The sequence below is a fragment of the Anser brachyrhynchus genome, assembly GCF_964034855.1.
Source record: "Anser brachyrhynchus genome assembly, chromosome: 15".
Lineage (NCBI taxonomy): Eukaryota > Metazoa > Chordata > Aves > Anseriformes > Anatidae > Anser > Anser brachyrhynchus.
In genome coordinates, this window is record NC_137733.1 from 8555812 (window position 1) to 8574083 (window position 18272).

An 18272-nucleotide genomic window follows, 5' to 3' on the forward strand; every position below is an offset into this window, starting at 1 on the left:
TTCATTGCACGGGAATGCAATGTCTGCTTCTTCCCCCAAACCCTGATTTCATATTGCAGATCTGTTCCTTCCCCATGGCTTTTTCCCCACTGCATGTCATTTTAGAGACATGGTTTCCAACAGGTGACATGTTCAAGTCATCTCCAGTGTCAGGGAGAGGACTTGTTCGCTCTGCTCCCCCTCTAGCAGCTGCTGGTGACCCTATGTGTTCTGCAGTGCTGTTCTCCATTTCCAGCTCCCTCTGAGCTTTTCCATTTCATTGTCTTTCAGGGCTGTAGGGAGCTGATTGATCTGCAGGGCTGCTCCCCTGAATATAGGGAACTGTCAGCTTCTGACTCAAGAAACTCTCTACGGCCACAATCACTCATGCGATGAGGAAGTAGCTAATTCTGGCTCGGTCTGTAACCAAATGCTTGTACTTGCTGGCAAGTTGCTGTCCTACAAACTAGCACATAAGTTGACAAGTCATTTTTAATGACTCCTTCGCTGTACAGATGGTTTGGGAACATATATGCCAATTGTACCAATTCCTGAAGACTGATGGGTGGTATTTACAGTCTCACAATCTACACTTGTGTGTGGTAATTGGATTTTTCTTAATTAGGGAAAGTGGGTGGACAGTTTTGTCGCTTAGCAAAGTCCTTACCAATTAAAAGGATCAATAACTTTCTTCGCACAGCCTCTAGACTAAATATACACGGAACAGACACCTGAACTGGAATAGATGTGTAGGATAATTGTTTATCTGAATTGTTTGCAGTAGATGAATGTTAGGCGCCAAAGCAAAATCTAGTCTCAGCTGGATGCGAGCCAACAAATACCTTTTTGCAGTCTAGCTGCCTTTTTTATGCTGTATGCTGTCTTATGGAGAAATTGACTGCTGTCCAGAGAGCCAGTCCAACAGCCTCAAACACAAACTTTACCTAAAATCTCTACTTTATTTTATTATTATTAATGTTTAAATAGGACATTATGTTTGCAGTGTCTGCACAGCAGCACCACGAGCTTCAGTGAGTGAGATGTGGTGCGGATGCCCCTGGTAAGGGTGACTGCAGGCTGTGTGTTGCTGTGCTGCCCTTCAGAAGGCAGGAGCCTGGAGGGTGCCTTGTTTGGTTTGGTTACATGTGGTTCGGCTACACGTGGATCCCCAGGGCTGTCCTGTGCTTTTATTTAAGGCACAGAAGTGCTTACCTCACTTACCTTGTGAGATTGTTGCATCTAGTGTAGTCTTTCCCCAAACATAATTTTTCTTATTTTATCTTGCCTCTATAACAATGATTGGATTAGTTACTTTTTGTTAAAGGAGGAACGTAGAAGAGTGAGATTAAACCCCAGTGACACAAGCCACCCGTTGTTATTATTAATAGCCTGCCATTAAGTGACTTTCATCATGCAGGACCAGAAAGCACTTTACAGACAATGTGCAGTGATGACTTCTGTGCTGCTGAAACGGAACTACCTCTGTATGGAAATAAAGCATATCAGAAAGGCTGGGCTAATGCTTTGAGTGCTATTTAAGAAAAGAAACAAAGTGAACAGTAGTTTCTCTGCTGAGAGGCTTAAAGAGAGACCTTGAGCTGCGGGGAATGTGGTAACTAAAAAAGGACATCTGGGTGATTATTTCTCATCAATTTTGTGTATTTGAGTGTATGCAGGTGCTGCAGAGATGCGTGAGAAAACTCTCACCCTGGACTGGGAAATGTGATGTGAAAATGAAAAGCTTACAAATAGTCCCATGTTGCTCCCTGTTCTTACTTCCCTCCCTCCCCAGAATGGAGGAGCTCTGGAGAGGAGTGACTTCACACATATTAGGATAACAGCCAAGAGCTTTGAGAGTAACTGACCTTAATTTTATATGTAAGCTTGGAGATTTGGATCTCGATGAGTGTTTTCTAATGACTGATACTGAGGGGTAACAGACTGGGGGCTGTGTGGAAGAGTCAGAGACCCCCAGTGAATATGAGCTGTCGAGGATGTTAGCATCATTTGAAAATTCATCAGATTTTAATTAGAGAAACCCAATGGGATTAAAATTGCAAATGAAGCTATAGGAACTATCTAAGCAAATAGTTTTATTTGCCCTCAGTGTGTACTGTTCACAAACGGATGTTATTCTCCATTACTTGGATCAGGGTTCTTTTGGAGGGTTTTACTTTGTGTCAGTTCAAGATGAGACATTGTCTTTCTCTTAAAGAAAGCATATATAAAAGGAGAGCAGTTCCCCTGTTGTCTTACTAGCTTCCTGCACAGCCACCATGCGAGGAGATGTTTCAGCTTTCATTGCCTGTTTCCTCTGGAAGGTGAGAATATTCCAAAGCTTTGTCACCTATAGTGGACTGAGCTATTTTTTTCAGACATCCATATAAAAACATTAGATCCTGAAATTCTGGGCTCCCTTCTGCAGCTCCCTCCTGCCGAGCAGATCTTTGATGCAAGTATGGACTTGGGCTCTTGTCACTTAGCATAAAAAGCAAAATCCCAAGCTAATGTGCTACAATTAGATTTTAACTTTGAGAGCTGCTGGATCTTAACTCCGAGTTACAGAAGAAATAAAGGAGTGAAAAATATTTTCAAGCAAAGAGGGGCTTTGCACCCCGTCCTTTGGACGGTCTGTGCTGGGAGCTGCTGCTCACGTGGCTGAGGTTAGCTCTCCAGTGGAGCTGTTTCTCTGCTGTGCAGGCGGTAAAATATTCACTGTTTTTTCACCAGATGTGTGCAGAGAAGTTCATTAATTGGCCAGTTCTTCATCTGTTCTTGCCAGCTCTTCTTGGCTAACAGACAGAGACTTAGGCAGATGGGTATGATAACGTCATTTTCTGGAAATAACTGATGTGCTACTTGATCTTACTGTGGGCATATTTATTCATGTATAAACTTGATTGCTGTGGCCAGATTCTCAGCCTGATGAAAGAGGCTTTGAGCTCCTTTTACCATGCATGTACGGAGCAGTCGGGTTCCTGCTTCACATCACCAGCCAGATGCTAGGGATGGCAGCAGTCCCAGCCTGGCTCTACTGCTGGAAGGAGCCTGTGTTCCTGGAGGTGAGAAAGAAGTGCAAAGCCAGGATGTGGCAACCTTTACACCTGCTAGGTTCCTTAGCACCTGCAGCTGCTTCAAGGACAGTTTAGTGGGCTAGACCAAACAACCCCTGCTCTGCAAGTCACGCTAGTGACTGAAATCAGACCAGTTTCTGTGGCAAGCAGTAACTATTCGAGTCTGCTGGAAGAACTGCAGGATGTTCTCGTTGCCTGCCCTTCGACATTTCAAAAACTTGTAGTGCATTCAGAATGATCTAAACAGCTTTCTGTGATAAGAGGAGAGACCTTTAAATCTGCATCCTTATTTTGTAGGTTTCCAGAGGTGAAACTCTATGCAAATTAGGTGGCTGAGAAATTCTAAGGACTGTAAGTTAATGAGGTATTGCAGAATTTTATGGCTAGAGCTTGGCTGTGGGGTAAGCAGCAGGACAAAGGGAAAAAACAGAAGGGCCTGTAGGATGATTGGATTTTAAGAAAAAAGCAGATATTGGAGGTAAAATACAGTCTAGAAATGGTTAAGGGTATGATCATAAGCATGTTATTCATGAGAGGGTGAGCAGGAAAATGAAGAAATATTTATGCACTTGTGGAGACTCATTAAAAGGATGGAGCACTGATCACAGAGGATTTCAATTACTTCAAGTTTGCCTGGAATAAGAATTGTTTAATGTCTGGGAAAAGATACATGTGGTAGCGTGAGATTGTTTTCTCTTATAATTTATATAAGCAAGTAAAAAATAAAAATAAAAAAAATCTCAGAGGATATTTTGGACATAGTCCCAGGAAATGAAGCAGGGCCTGTATGATGAATAAGATAGATGCTGGTGAGCTTATAAGGTTGAGTGATCATAATGCGATTGGATTTGAAATATTCATGAGGCTACAATATGTACAAAGAGTAGTGGCACAAAAATATTAAACTTTGAAAAGTCAGTATTCAAAGAAGTATATAATGAATTGAAGAAAATTGATGGGGATGCAACTATTGTCCCCAAAACTGTGTTGTGGGAGAATGGGGGAAATGTTTTAGGAACAGAAGGAAGATGCAATCTGCGTTCTTTCCAATAAAATGTAAATGTCAAACGTGTCATTGATCATCTCAAGGCAACATTGTACAGCAAAATAGCAGACTGCAAAGGGATTAAACAGAAAAATCAGTCTTGGTAAGGTATATAAAAAGGAAAATAGCATAGGAGCATCCTCATGGAGGATACAAGGCAAAACTTGCAGTTACATAGGAAATAGCTTGGCAATTATGTACTGAATATTAAACTTTCTTCAGTCTCAAAATAATAGTGGGAATTATTAGAACTATAGATTAGAACTGAGTGAAGTTTAAAAAAGCCCAGCTGTTCCTGCCTCTTCCTGGTTTTCCTAATCATTTTTTAAATCCCAAATACCTTGGCTCTTGCTCTTCAGAATGATGGTTTGCATGGTTTTATTCGCCTACATTTCTGACTAGAATGATCTCTAATGATGATCCTGTTCATGACTTGTGCATTTATTATTGCTGTATAAATTCCCAGTTGATTCCTAATATTCCCCCACTCCTTCTAAGAGCATGCTGCCTGTGTTTTGAAATTATTGGTGTTGTCCAGGATATACCAATATTTTTAAGGCTAGATTGGGATTGAGTCTATGTGCTTGGTTAAGAAGGTTAAGAATCTCTTCTCCCTGTGCTAACCAGGATTGCTTGGCCATTGGGTTTGAAGATACAGACTTACGCAGCGGGTCTAACTTGCTTATTAGCTAGGTGATGAGCTTGGTGCTTATGCCCCTAGCTGTAAGACTGAGAAGTACCAAAGGGGTCAGAGGTTCCTGCAAGCTGGTGTCCTTGCTCTGATAATAACCAGAGGGGGATATTTTGACAGAGATAACTCAGGACAGATTGAGCAGTTTCTGGAGGCTTTTATCACCATCTAGGGAGCAAGGACAAACCATGGGGAGCGTTATCACCAAATATAATCTCTTGTTTCTGCTTTTTTTTATAGCCAAGTGGGCTTTAAGGCTAGGTTACTGCTCGTTCCTGTAAGAGGTTAGAATCATACCCTCTAAAAAATGTAATACTGTTTACTCAGACACTGTTTTCTCTGAAGAGCATAGAGATGGATGAAATCAATATTGGTGCCGAATTAATAAAAGAGAGGGAGATGATAACAATGAATTCCTGAGTGCCTTACTGATCTCTGGCATGCTTGCCTTGCTTAGCAGAGGATCTGCATGCACAGAAGTAGCCAGCTGAAGCCCATGGACTTGAGCCAGGGTTGAGTTAGAGCGAACAGACCTCTCTCAATACAACCTATGGGACTTTCTCACTCATTTGCTGTGTTTTCAGTTCCTTTTCTGCAGTGGTTGCCAAGTTCTTTCCTCCTCGGTGTTCTGAGTGATGACTTGTTTTGTAGCAAATCTCTTCTGCTCTTAAGTGGGATATTAGTTGCATATTTCTCCATGGTGCAGACCTTGTGGGATCTGCTGGCCCAGCTGTGTAAATGACCCAGATTCTTTATTTGAACCTCATTTACTCTTTTCTTGTGATTTACTCCACACCGGGAGGAATAATTACATATTTCTTATGCAAGACCGATGGTTCCCGGTTGTTTCACAGTTATTCTAAAGATTAACTACAGCGTAATCTGCTGTGCTCTTCAATTGCTCAAGTGGAGTTATAAGATGTGCTCACATTTTTGTGTCTAATTAGAAAGACTGGAAAATTTGAAGCGAAAATTAACTCGAGACCTTCCTTGTGTCCTGAACTAAAACTGTGTTTTTAAACAAATAATGTCCTAGCTGGCACCATCAGAAGTTTGTAATTGCAAATTGATCTTTCAGACTGTGTCAAGGAAATCTCCTATCTTCTGTATGATTGCAGTGCACCGGAAGATGAATATTCAGTTATAATGATTACATTATTACGATTTTTTTAAAATCAGATTAAAAAGTGACTTAATGATGAGTTAGTGATCACCACCAGTCTGCTGTTTAGCAGGGATTAGAAATTTCGGCATCCAGGGAAGGGATCTTGTGGCCTCCAGTGCTGCTGCTTTGGAGTTGAAATTGTTATTTTTGTTACTGGAAAGCTCTGATGTTTTCCACAGATTGCTGTCGTTCTGATTAACCACCACCCCAGACAACTCTGTTTACATATATTCCGACCATAAAAGCTAGTGTCTGAACACAGGAATTGTCCAGGTTTTGTGTTCCAGTCTGTCTGAAATGTTTCCGTCTCTCACGTCAAAGAAGGACTTGTGTATTTGTAATTTACAGAAAAGTTTGGTTAACTTCATCGCTAATTTGTGTTTATGAACTCTTGTTGGTAGTGATAAAGATCACAGTGGCCTTCTCTGCTTAGTCTTAACATTCCAGGGGAGGTGTTTCACCAAGTCCTGGAATATGCTGATATCAGTAGTGAATACATGGCTTTCAGTGGAGTCTTATGGGTCAGCTAGGTTTGGGGTTATCCTGCAGATGGAGACCAAATCCTCTGCTCTGCCAGCCCACACCGCTGGACAGACCAGACCCCTGGGGAGGATTCTTCCCTTGGCACCCACAGTCATTCTCTGCGGGGTGCAGGAACACTAATCCTCCACAAGGGTTCCTAGGAGCTCCAGCAGCAGTACCGGTACGCCGATGCTGATGTTCCTCTGATGTTGCACTTGCCTTGGTTTTTCCTTGTTGATTTTTTTTTTAAAGTGGAATCTGGGGTGCAGTACTCTCCCCAGCTGGGTTTTCTAAATTCTTCTTCCAATTGTTTGGGGTCTTTGAGGCTGTTTACTCCTTGTCTTTATTCTCTATTTTCTTTATTTCTTCTTCCTTTTTTGCTTTCTTCCTCTGTGAACAAGATGCTCAAGGTGCAACATGCTGACCTAAAATACTACTACAACTTATTATTAGTTTTAGTTTAGAATACTTTTTTCCTTAATTTCTCACAGTGTCACCTCCCAGACCAGCTCCCTGGCTGCCAGCCCAGCCGTGCATGTCAGCTGTGTGTTACACAGGACGGTTACTGCAAGCACCACACGGCACCTGGCAGGGCTTCTCTCCCTCCGTGTCCTCTCCTGTGTCTGCAGTATTTTGACCATACTTTGCTCAACAGGTGCTTCCCCCCCACCTCTTTTTTTCTTTTCTCACTGAAGAAAAAGCTTTGCACCCCTCCTGTTTACAGAATTGGATTCTCCAGCTCAGCTGACCCTAAAAAATTCATTGCTCTCTGGCTGATTTAGTACGCTCACTTGCATATTGATAACAGCATAAACGCCATGCTTATGAACCCATCTATCTTGAAGTGCTGAAAGGAACCCAGAATCCATCAGAGCTGGCAGCTACGCCTTGTGAGTCAACTCTAGGGTAGTCAAAACGATGAAAATGTCTGGTAGGGAGTCCAAATTTCCAGCCTTCCAGTGGAGTCAGCGGAATTGTAACCATTCATACCACATGAGGAGATCTGTCTCACCACATCATGTCACTTGTTTTCAAGAGAAAAGCGTCCCCATTGTGCTGTGATGTGAAATTGCTGCAGTGTTTGTTCGATTTGTGGTATAATCTCTGTGCGTTGCTAACAGCACTATAGGTGTGAGGCTCTGATTCTGTAATTCAGGAGGCAAGACTGGGAAAAGAATGCTCATACATACATATATATATATATATATATTATTTTTTCCTGTAAAAGTGGTTTACTTTGCTCAGTTAGCAGCTCTTAAGTGTTTAAGTGTGGGCTGAATAATGATAATTTTAGCCCTCTACTTATTCTGTTTTCTGTTTTTTTTTTTTTTTTTCTTTTTCTTTTGGTGCATACAGTTTTAGCTCAGCTAATTGCAAGACTTAGCTAGCAGTGTTCATATCCCAAGTACTTCCTCTCTGCTCCATGCATCCCTGTCTGCTTTGAAATGTCCATCTTGGGGAGATTTTTGACTGTTACGGTCAACGGAAAGTTAATTTTTTGTAGCACTGAAAGCATTTTGAACACATCATCAATAAATAAGAGGTGAAATAATATAGAGTGAATAGTGACCATAATTGATGGATAAACATCTGAAAGCTGCTTTTAGAGGCTAAAATGGAAAGATATGCAATTCTAAGCTAGGCTGTTCTCTGTGAGTGCGTACAGAAACACGGACATCAAAGGAATCTTCTTTAATTGAAGTTGTTCTGAAATTAAATCTCTCCAGTGTTAATACTTGTAGGAATGAGGATTGCTTTTCAACCCATTTATACCTCTGTTAATGAAATCTAAGAATTTGCTGCCCGTAGGAGTACTGGGAGGATAGGAAGATGTGATTGTCTTTCTTGAGACCATATTATGTTAATTTTCCTGCCTAGACTATGGAAGCACAAAAAGCAATAACTCATGTATATGAAGACAAAATTCTTAGGATTGTTGTCATGGAAACAAAGTGGAAGCAGCTTCTTTTCCTTAAATAAATTCAATAGCCAGGCTAACAGAGATTGAGCACACACCTCATGTGCATGCTCTCACTGAGTGGCCCTGATAAGGGCAGCAACTTGTCTGCACCCAAACCTCCCAGCGTCTGCCCACGTGTGGAGCAGCTGGGCCTGTAGGGCTCAGCCTTTGCCATCAGAGTCCAAGAACTGTCCTGGAGCTGATGTAGTGTGTGCCAGAGCAGGAGACAAGGACAGTATTAATTTGCTTGGACAGATGTGTACAGGGACTTCACAAGACAGGGAGCTCTTCAGCTGTGCTTTATGTTGGCTTGATTCAAAGCTCATTAAACTTGGGAGACTCCTGCTCTGAATCAGAGACTTCAGGAGCTGTCCTGTTCATTGGTACAAATCTTGTTTGTACGGATGAAGCTGGGTAATTGTATTTGAGAAATCAATGAGAAGTAAACCCGGGAGCTCCAGAGTGTTGGTTTCTCTGCCCCAAGGGGTGCCTTGGCAAAGGATGAGCTTGCCTTTTCTGTAGAGAAAAAGCCATTAGCTTTCCATCCTGTGGGCAGCCTTTTACTCTTGGAATGTGGTATTTTAGTTCTAATCATTTGTCTAAGTTCACCTTTGTTGTAGCATTTAAGTAACTAAAATAAATAATAGGGGCCTTGGCTCTGTCAAGGAGGAAGAGTTTGGTTACCTATTTCAATCCCAATAGCTGCAGGACAGCAAGGAAGAGAAGGAAGAGGACTTGGAGGAAGATGGGAGAATCAGAAACTTCTATTTTTAGTGAACTCTTGGTAATTTGGTACTGTTCAACCTTTTGGGCATGAGCAAAAGTATATTTGAAGTCAATGGAAAGGCTTCTGCTTAAGTGATGTTAACCATATGGTTCTTCAGGAGCGTGGAGTTAGTCATGTTTCCTGCTCCACACTGCTCTAAAGGAATATAACACGTCTGTGAGTGTCCTCAAATAACCCATGGAACGTGTGAGGAGCTCGCAAACATGAGTTTGCTTAACACACTGATACCCAGAAAGGTTAGAGGAGAGCTGAGATGGCTAACCTGGAAGCGTTGTGTGGCATTGTGCCACCTGAAAGTATGTTTTGTGCTTTCCTCCAGATGAACAACTTTGGACAACAACAAAGCATTGCCTGCATGTTTCATCTGCTCCCGTGTTGCCTTCATGTCCATTCATTCCTCTTTTTGCATTATTGAATGTGAGAAGGGCAGGAATTACCCCTGTAAACTCTCATGCGGATTGATTTTGGCTTGTGCGAGAATTTTACATTTGAGAAGCTTGACAGCAAGGATGTTTTGTCAGGGCATGGAAATGCAGAGGAACAGCAGACAGCGCGATCAGAGGTCGTTATCGAAGCAGCTGCAGCAGAGCTTGCTTGGTTTGTTTTGTTAATATCTGTCGTGAGGTATGTGCTACCAGAGATTCATGCACATTTTATGTTGGGTGCAGTGGGAAGCCTGGGATGATACGTGAGCAAAAGTTCTCTGCACTGCTCTTGGTGCCTGATATATTTATTGGCTTATATTGTACACAAAATGCACTGGTGTGAGCCAGTACAGCTGCAGAGCATCACGTGTCCAGAGAGGACTTAATTTAAGATTTAAAAGAACTACAAGATGGAAACCTTAATTAAAGAAGTATCACCAAAAAATCTTCTTTTTAAACTTCTTTTCTTTTGATCAAGTATTTTTGGTGGTTAAATTGTCTGAGGAATATTCTACTGAACAACTCATATGAAGTATGAAAGGTGCTTGAAATGTTTAGGCTTGAAAATATCCCCATTTCTGATCTTCCAAACACAGAAGTGTGTCAATACTTTGACTTATAAATAGCATTTGAGTTGAATCCACTTCATTTAGACCAGGTGGGCAAATGTCTGAAGAATGCAAATTTGCAACATGCTTGGGTGATGCTGCTTGGTGTCTAAGGGCAGGTGGGGTCTGTTCCTGCTTTGCTTTGTGCCTTTCCTCTTTTAGGGGTGTGGATTGTTAAATGAACAGCAATAACAAAAAAAGGCAACAAGAGCACTTTATTTTTTTTTTTTATTGTCAACGTGATTATTTATCTGATTACTCTGGAGTTGGTGGGAAGGTTCCCATTGGTTTCTCAGGGAGGATGTCCATATGGCAGGCATCTAGACCCGCGATCCAGTGGAAAAAAAGCTGTCTTCGCTCACTGGGTAAAGTCGAGTTCTTGATCTCTCTTCCCACCTTCCACATTTCTGTGTAGCAAAGGTAAATCCAAATATTAGAGCAGAATGAAACAATCTCCTTTGCTACAGGAATTTGAACAGCTGCACATGAAAGGATAAAAATGTTTTGCCAAGTTAATCTCATATGATTTACTGCCTACGCCTAATCTGTTTGGAAGTGGCTATGAATATTCTAATACCTTTTGGAAATTACTGCCTGGGATGACAGCAGCTGAGAAAAGCTGCGAGAGCTTTAGGATGGCTGCCTGTGGATCGCACACCTGCCTGCGTGCCTGCAGCAGTTGCAGTCAGACTCTTGGAACACCGAAAATTCATTGTTATTTGTTGCAGCTATAAAAATAATGCTGTCTACGTTCCCAGGAACTTCTGGAAGAGTCAGCAAATATGCAGATGACATCTGCAACCTGTTAAGCAAATTTATGGTTTGCGTTTGGGGAGTTAAAGCTGCCAAGAAAGGTGAACCAGAAACCCTGGGAGGCCTGCCCCAGCCCTGCTAACTGATGGCAGTCACCGCTGCTCGCTGAGCGGGGTTTCTTGGTTGTCCCATGTCCCTGGGGACAGACGGGGCATCACAGCATGGGCTCTGCACGCACCCACGCTTACCTCACCTCTCTGATGAAGCTCCTAAAACTGATGTGGGCTACCACTTCAGTGCAGGGTGGGGACGTGAGGAAAGGTACCATCGGCTTCTACTTTAAATAAATAAATAATAATAAAAAAGGCAGCAACTTTTGACATAGTTCTCATATATTTGTTGAGACGATCTGCGGTTACACCTGCCTGGTATGCTCAGCACACTGGCTGAATTAAATGCTGAAGGTTGCTTAGGTGATCCCCGTGAAAGGTCACTCCATTTCTGTACAATCCTACTGGTTTTAATATAGGAGGCTACTCCTGGTTACGTTTTTCCTATGTGAAAGAATGGTAAAACAAAACATAGCAGAGAAATGAGCTACCTCTGAGGCAGCTGTGGCTGGGAAGCATCGCAAAACGTAGCTTACAGTTACATGCTGCTTTGAGTTTGCAGCTGATTTTCATGGTGTGTCACTGTCAATTAAAATCAATTTGAGAAAATACCTGTACCGTGGTGGGAGAAAGAGGTTAAATATGGTGATGCAGGCACTATACTTCCCCATTCCCATCACTGGGGTTGCAGTACACAAGAGAAATCTAGTAACAGCTATGGGGGATCATACAGGCTCAACACCGAGACGTTACAAGTATGGACCAAATGACACGTGGATGGATCTGCCAACACGAACCAGTAGGCACTGTTATGGTGCCATGAGAAGATAAACACTGCAACACTCCTTGCTGTGTGCATCTATTTTACCTGAAAAACTTAAATATATTTTTTGTGTTGGTCTGGGCAAGTCTTGAGCACTTGTATTTCTGTTGACTGGGCTGTTGCAAGCTTTTATCTTCAGGGAGAAGCCGCCCGAGCAAATTATGAATAGGTTTCTCACCCCGTCTGGTGCCACAGGTCACTATGGATACGGTGAGTATCTATTGCTCAGTGCATCAGTACCCACTAGCTCAGTATGAGATAAAATCTGCGTTGGGCGTCTGGTGTGAAGGAGTGGTTCGTGGAAACAGGGTGCTGTCACGTGGAAGTGATGATTTGAATCAGCTGAGCCTGTGTGCAGGACACAGCTAAGGAGACCCAGGAGACAGTTCTGCAATCAAGCACCCAACAGTGTGTGCTGCAGTTACATGCGTATGAAGAAATTGCTTAGAAGCCAAAATATCTGCCAGGTCGCGACCCGTAGAAAGATTCTCCTGACTTTAAGACAGAAGAAAGCCCCTATTTTTGTTAACACTAGAACACGTTGAGTTCTTGTCTGTTGAGGGCTTCCCTTGCCCTGTCATGCTCCTGCCATGCAGCATGCAGGTCAGTCTGGGTCTGCCTTTCTGTGCAGGGTGGTGCTGGAGAGCCGTGGTGCAGCTGTGTGTCACTGCCCCCGGATCTATGTGGGAGAGGTGACAGTGAAGACTGGAGACAGGTTTATAGCACAGACACAGTTGTGAAACTCTGTTTAAGTGAGCTGTGCCTGCTGGTGTAGTCCTTGAGCTCAGAGCAGGGTTTCATTGCGCTCCAAGTGTGATTGAATCCAGGATGGTTTGAATGTTAGAGCCCGATCTGAAGCCCACCTGAGTCATCTTGCCAGGTTCAGTTGTCTTTAGATCTGACCTAGCATAAAGTGAATGTTACAGAACAGCTTTCAAGGAAAGGAATAATTTTTCTTTTTTTTTTTGGCTAGATAGCTGTGGGATACAGCTTAATGACATTTAAAAATTCATTTTCCTTATGTCTTTATGGTACGTTAGAAATGAGTCTTACTCGTCCCAGTAATCACTGAATGCTGTTAACAGTACAGGCTTGTTTGACAGTGCCGAAAATTTATGGCAGTAATTCTAAATACAGGCAATTTATACATTGCCAGAAGAAAGTAAGTATTCTTCCTATTTCATCTCAGTTTTTATAACTCTAACTGCTAGCATATTCTACAGAAGACCTCATAAAACTTTGCAAATACATTCCCTAAATCCCATGTTCTAGTTGTTTGTTTTTGCTGTCATTATTGTTTACAGGTTTTATGTCGCTCTGAAAATACTGCCACTTTTGCAAATGTCATTTTAAAATTTTTTAATTGGGACCTAATTTGAATTGAGGATTTCACCAAGGGGACTTGTAACACACTGTCAAGTGATAGACGCTGCTAAATGCAGCTGCTGCTAGTACATATCCAAGGGAAAAAAAAAATAAATTACTCAACACACCACATTGAGATCTAAATAATCTGTATCAGTCCAGGAGAGAGACTGAGATATCACTGTGGGCCACTCAACACGCAGCTGTGATCAAAAAAACAAGTGCAATTCTCCTGTGCATGAGAAATCAGGCAAATAACAGCACAGCACAGAAGCTGGGACAGAACTGACCAAGCAGTCCTGCCTGGCCGGTGCCCAGTGAGCTGCAGCTGTGGCCCTCTCACTGGATTTCTTGTAGAACTGGGGAAGGTTTGGAGATGGGGAAAATATAAAAAGGCATTTAAAGGGTTAATTTCTCTTTGGTAATTGATAAGGAAGTTGATGGACTTCTGAACTGATGTTCTGCAAAGGGGCAGAAATGCTCTGCAAGTGATGGTGAGGCCCCTGGGTGTTGGAGCTCTGTTTCTTGCCGTGCTGTGCTTTTCTTGTGTGAGCACAGGGAAGGCACCTGGGCTCGGTTCTAGTACGTCTGTTGGGCTCTCAGGCTCAAATTAAACCATAAAACTTCGAACTTTTATACTTGAGTTACCTAGTATGCTAATACAGTGGTTTGTCTGTATTGATTACATGAGGAACAGAGAGCAATTAGACTCCCGAATTAGCCACCTCAGTTAATTGCCAAAGGTAATTTGAAAGATGGATCAGGGCCTAATGTAATATAAAAGGAGAAAGACTGCAGATTGAGCTAAATCAACTTAGCTGAGATCAATGTGTCCTCTGGCTCGTGGTGGGAGGCACACAGCAGTAACGTGAGCTCGCCTTGGTTTTGTGCCGGGCTCTCCCAGCAGGAGTATCTGGTAAACTCGGTGCTTTTCATTTTCCAGGGGGAAGCTAACAATAGAAAACAAAGCTGACCTGGTATCGTTTTCCCCTTCTTCCAGCTTTTCACAATTCTTCTGTCAATGCTTACGTAGCCTAGAGAAAAATAAAATACTTCATCAACAGTGACTTACAGCAGTCAGTGTCATCACGTCTCTTACACTTCAAACAGGACAGGAAGGTCCTCGAGCTCTCCTGCATTAGCGTGTCCTTTGGAAACACAGACTGTCCCTTAAATTGTAGGCTTTTATACGTTTTAATATTGTCTTTTGCACTGTCAGCTTGAAGTGTGGGACTTTGAGCTGGTGGGATATAGCTTTGGATGTCAGCTCTGACACGGTGACTGGAACTGGGCCTTGCGCTCGTCTCCGTTTCTCTAGTCGCTTCTGCAGTGATGTGGCATCAGTTGCAGCCATCAGCTGGGGTAATTCGGGGTCTTTCCTGCTAAATCCTGTTAAATCGACAGTTCTGCCCTGGCTTGTGTTCCTCAGTCTGTTTACAGAGGGGCTGAATGTGTCTGAGGAAAAAACTAGTTTCCATTTCTGAGAGATTCACGTCACGGCTATGAAAATACCCTGATCTGAAACTCAACTGACATCAAAAAGTGGGGACTGCTGGATGATGATGGACTTGTTCATAAACATAACCTATTGCAAGCGCTTAATTCATAAACATGTGAATAGGAAAGAGGTTTTTTTTTTTTTTCTCCCCACCTGTGTATTTTTCAATGGGCAATGAGACAAAAGCTTCCCCAGAGTTTTCTGAAGGGACCTGGGGGAGGAAAGGTGAGGGGCTGTCGGTCGGGACAAGCAGATGTCCCTGCTGTGCAGGGTGCCACCCCAAACCAGCAGCCCCATCGTCCCCGGGCTGTCTCAGAGGTGAGGTGCACATGGTACTGGGGAGGTCTGCATCAATATTTTGTGTGCTTTGGGGGAACTAAGAAAGTGTTGGGAAAACACTTGCTTTATTTATTTTGGCTTGTTTTCTCACTGTTTTTCTGAGGAAGATGTCTTCTGTTGCAAAATTCCTGGTTTGTCTGGCCTTCTACCTCAGGTAAAGTATTTTGGGACTGGTAGAAATGGCCGTGGCTTTTCCTGCCATGTTATGAGAAGGAAGCCTGGCTTGTCCTAGCCCTGCCTCTTGACCTGTGGGAGCAGGAAACCCTTTAAGCTGTTGGCCAGGCGGGCCCTGTGTCCGCAGGGGTTTGCTGGCTCTTGCTCCATGTCCATAGGGCCCAGGCTATGAGGGGACAGGCAGGAACAGCCTCTGTCTCTGGGAACAGTAGTGCTGCAGGATGTCGTTGCAAGCCTCAGTACAGATGAGAAAAGTTCACTGAAGACATAAAATGACATAAAGCTATACAAGAGAATATAATGCATTCTCTGAGTCAGTAGAGACTTGTACGTATTCATTTGGCAGGTACTTTTAGTGATGGCTGTTAAGTTGTTTTCCCTTTAAGAAATCTTGTTTTGGCACCTGAGCTTATTTTTTGCAGTTTTTTTTAGCCTTATAGAATAGTGCCTATTATTTAGAAACTACCATTAGCTGAAATTCTGGCTGTGCACAGTAACTTTTCATCTGGCCTGGCCTGGCTGTTCCAGGTAAGCAGAGCTAAGCTCAAGTCACCTACATCCCTTAGGGAGGTAATCTGTGACTACAGGATGTTAATTACAGGATGCGGGCTCAAGTAACTTCGGAAGAAACTCTTGGGAAGTCCTGGGTGTGATCTATTCACACCATTCTTCTTGTTGCAGCATAATTTTGTAACCACATACCAATATCTTCTCATTTCAAGGCAGGCTGAAGCTGCTTGCACTCTTAGGGTTCACGCTGAGGTGCCGGACAGTCGTGTTTACAGCTCAGCTCATCACAATGTGTCACGATTTGGGCAGTCTAGAATATATTTGAAAACTTAGCTCAGTTTATTTTAGCCTGTTCTTGAGGTCTTAAAGGACAGAGTGTATCCAAAGGGGCCAAATTGTACTTAGTAAAGCTGCCTTTGAAACCTTATCCAGTTTCCAGGAAGTAATTACTGCCATCCCAGGAAAACACAGAGATGTGTTTTTATGCCTGGGGATTGTGCACTTAGTTTTTGGCACACGGTTTCTATTCTTGCATGTCCATGTGTACATAATTGATGTTTTAGCACTTTGCACTGCTTGCATGTATTTATCTCTTTGGTAATAAGACAAGTGCTTCTAGACTCATAAAAAACAGCTGACATGAGCTAAATTGGGATGTCCTGACTAAAGACCTTAAGTAAATAAACAGACTTTAATATGAGCGAGTAGTGCTAACTGTAATTACCTGGGGCTGTGTGCCATGGAACTGGAACAAAAGTCCAAACAAGCTAATTTCATTATTTTAATGGAAGTCTGCATTCCATTCATTAGACTGACATATGACTAGTCATTAGTAACAGTTCGTTTCAAAAGCTATGGTGGATAAAGGTTGATTAAAAATTAATGAGGCCCAGACCCGTTGTATTGCCATAGTGTCAGGCTTGAACTCATTGTTTAAGTCTGTGGAGCTAAAAGAAGAGCACACTTTAAAAACCCTCTTGGGTTTTTCTATTTTATATGATTTATATGTTTTTGCTCTCTGCCATGGAGGAGCAAGAACTTGTGAGTGCCTTGCCTTGCTGTAGAGATCAGCAATAAATTACACGGTTAAATAAGTTATTAACAAAACAGATTGCTGTGTCATTCTGATGTTTCTGCCATGCATTTTTAGAAAATATATTTTGCAGATAATCCTGTAAATGGGAGACTTAATGAACCGGCGCTCTCGTTGCCCTCAATTCCCTGGGAAGTCTGTGACATTTGATTGGCAACTGATCTGTCCATTGATCACGCCCTGAGCTGCCTGCCTGCTCGCCAGCATCCGTGCTCGGGTTCTGTTGGGGGAGCAGGGCTCCGCTAGGAGAAGACCGATGTGGTTAAGCAGGAGCATGTAGGCAATTTTCCTGATGCAGTGACTGAGAGACTGAATGTAAATGCTGTCAGCGGAGGAGGTCCGGCTGATATCTATCAGTATGGGGCTGAGGCCATTTCCTGAAGCTGGAAATTGAATCTGACTTCTGCAGATATTTGTTTACATACTTAAAGAGGTGTAGTTAATTCTAAATTGCTTGTTTTCCTTGGTGGAAGGAGGTGTGGGTATTTTTGTGGGGAGAGAAGAAGTTAGAAGGAGAAGCTCTTAAGTAGAAACACAAGAATCCCAATCCAAAATCTAGTCCAATTAAATCTACATGGAAAACCTAAAATCTAGTCCAATTACATCTGTATGGAAAACCCAAAATCTAGTCCAATTAAATCTGTATGGAAATCTTTAATAAAAAAAAAAAAAAAAGAGAGAGAGACTTGAACTACTGAATAGTAGTCAAGACCCACAATTACATTTTCATTAAAAATGACAGCAAGGTTAGCTACTCTTTGGCATATTTTAAGATGAGCAACAGCTGAACTTAAGCACTCCGAACAGAGGCTGTTGTAGGAGCCGTGGTCCTATGAGATGGCTCTAGTGGCTGCTTCTGGCACAAACAGTGACAAACTTCGGAGCTCCAAGAACCCGAAAGTGCTTTAGGAAAAGGTCTAAGCAGTTTCATGCTTCTGCAGTGCTAGGTCTTACGTGGCCGTTAAGCCTAATGCCGGTGACTGATGATATCAGCACAGACTTAGGATGCCCACATGGTACTGGCTTTTCTTCATTGTTACAAGCTTTAGGAAAATGAAATGACTTCTCACCTAAGTGAATGGTATCGGGCACATCACGCCAGTCTGCAGTTCACTTCTGAAGGCAGCACAGGATGCTGTTAAGGTTTGTAAAGCTTTGGATACAATCTACCTACGTGCCCCTCTTCTGTGCTGTCAGCAGGCACGGTGGGTCGCTGTGCTCCAGGAGGTTTGTCTCTCTCTCAGGGTTGTTCTTCAGCTCAGCCCAGCAGTCCTGGGGGCTCAGGAGGTTTGGGATTTGGTGTACGCCTCATTTGGTACCCAGACCCCAATGACCAAGGGTAGTAAGCATC

The 18272-nt window shown here is 42.7% G+C and overlaps 1 long non-coding RNA gene across 1 annotated transcript in view; it reads left to right on the forward strand.

Moving 5' to 3' along the window:
• The window catches only part of LOC308178551, a 62216-nt gene that overhangs the window by 7282 nt on the left and 36662 nt on the right, over positions 1 to 18272 (forward strand). The window lies entirely within an intron of this gene.